Source organism: Hyaena hyaena, unplaced genomic scaffold (genome assembly GCF_003009895.1).
Source record: "Hyaena hyaena isolate Hyena2069 unplaced genomic scaffold, ASM300989v1 scaffold_2338, whole genome shotgun sequence".
In the NCBI taxonomy this organism is placed as follows: Eukaryota; Metazoa; Chordata; class Mammalia; order Carnivora; family Hyaenidae; genus Hyaena; species Hyaena hyaena.
The window spans coordinates 8230-10120 of NW_024082974.1; the positions used below are offsets into that span (position 1 = coordinate 8230).

The 1891-nt window shown below is 38.3% G+C and overlaps 1 non-coding gene across 1 annotated transcript; it reads left to right on the forward strand.

Moving 5' to 3' along the window:
- Window positions 1-1028: 1028 nt before the first annotated feature.
- LOC120227446 lies at window positions 1029-1134 on the forward strand. Its single transcript, XR_005527259.1, has one exon. It is a non-coding gene; the product is annotated as a U6 spliceosomal RNA (small nuclear RNA).
- The last annotated feature ends 757 nt before the right edge of the window (window positions 1135-1891 follow it).

Below are 1891 nucleotides of genomic sequence, written 5' to 3' on the forward strand. Positions count from 1 at the left end.
TAAGATGTAAGATAAGGTCCAATTTAATTATTTTGCATGTGGATATCCAGTTTTGCCAATTCCATTTGTTGAAGAATTGTTGAAGAATTACTTCCCCATAGTGAATTCATGGCACCCTCGTCAAAAATCAATTTACCATATATACATGGGCTTATTTCCAGGCTCTCTATCCTGTTCCACTGGTCTGTATGTCTACTTTTATACCAGTACAATACTGTGTTGACTACTGTGGCTTTGTAATATATTTTGAAATAAGGAGGAATTATGCCTCCAGTTCTGTCCTTTTTTCTCCAGATTGACTTGGCTATTCATTGTCTTTTATGGTTCCATATGAATTTTAGAATTTTTTTTCTATTTCTATTTTTAAAAAGTCACTTTTTAAAGGGACTTTGATAGGATTGCACTGAATCTATGGATTGCTTTGGGAAATAGGGACATTTAAACAATATTAAGTCTTCTGATCCATGAACACGGGGTGTCTTTCCATTTGTTTGGGTTTTCAATTTCTTTCATCAGTGTTTTGTAGAAAATGGGCTAAGAACTTGAACAGACATTTCTCCAAAGAAGACATACAAATAGAACAATAGATATATGGGGGGAAATGCTCAAAATTATTGATCATCAGAGAAATGTAAATCAAAACCACAGTGAGGTATCACCTCACACCTGTCAGAATGGCTATTATTTAAAAGAAAAGAACAAGGGTTGGCAAAGATGTAGAGAAATTGGAACCCTTGCATACTGTTGGTGGGAATGCAAAATAGTACAGTCATTATGGAAAATAGTATGGAGGTCTCTCAAAAAAATAAAAATAGAACCACCATATGATCCAGTAACCTCACTTCTGAGTATTTATCCACAATTACTGAAATCAGGGTCTCAAAGAGGTATTTGCACTCCCATGTTCATTGAAGCACTATTCACAATAGCCAAGATGTGGAAATAACCTCAATGTCCCTTGGTAGATGAGTAAGGAAAATGTGGTATATGCATGCAATGGAATATCATTCAGCATTAAGAAAAGAAGGGTGGTCACTTCAGCAGTACATATAACAAAACTGGACCTATACAGGGAAGATGAGCATGGCCCCTGCACAAGAATGACATGCAAATTGCGAACTGTGCCCTATTTTTTCAAGAAATGCCACACACACAAAAAGAAATTTTGCAAAATGTGACAACACAGATGCACCATGAGGACATTATGCTAAATCAGATAACTGCCTTATCAGTTATCCAAAAAGACAAATACCATATTATCCCACTTATACGAGGCACCTAAAATAGTCAATTTCACAGAATCAGAGTGGAATGGTGGTTGCCTGGGGCTGGGGGTAGGGGGAACCAGGGAGTTGCTAGGCGATGGGCATGAAGTTTCAGTTAAACAAGATGCGTAAGTTCTAGAGATCCACTGTACAACACTGTACTTATATTCAACAATAATGTAATGTACACTTCACAATTTTTTTCTTTTAGAGTTTATTGTCAAGTTGGTTTCCATATAGTACCCAGCACTCATCCCAACAAGTGCCTCCTTGATGCCCATCACCCCCTTCCTCTCTCCCCCACCCCCCAGTTTGTTCTCAATATTTAAGAGTCTCTTATGGCTTCCCTTCCTCCCTCTCCCTACTTTTCCCCTTCCCCTCCATCATGGTCCTCTGCTAAGTTTCTCCTGTTCCACATATGAGTGAAAACATATGGTATCTGTCTTTCTCTGCCTGACTGATTTCACTTAGCATAACACCCTCAAGTTCCATCCACGTTGCTACACGTGGCCGGATTTCATTCTTTCTCATTGCCATATATATCCCATTGTATAGATAAACCACATCTTCTTGATCCATTCATCAGTTTATGGACACATAGGCTCTTTCCATGTTGTGGCTACTGT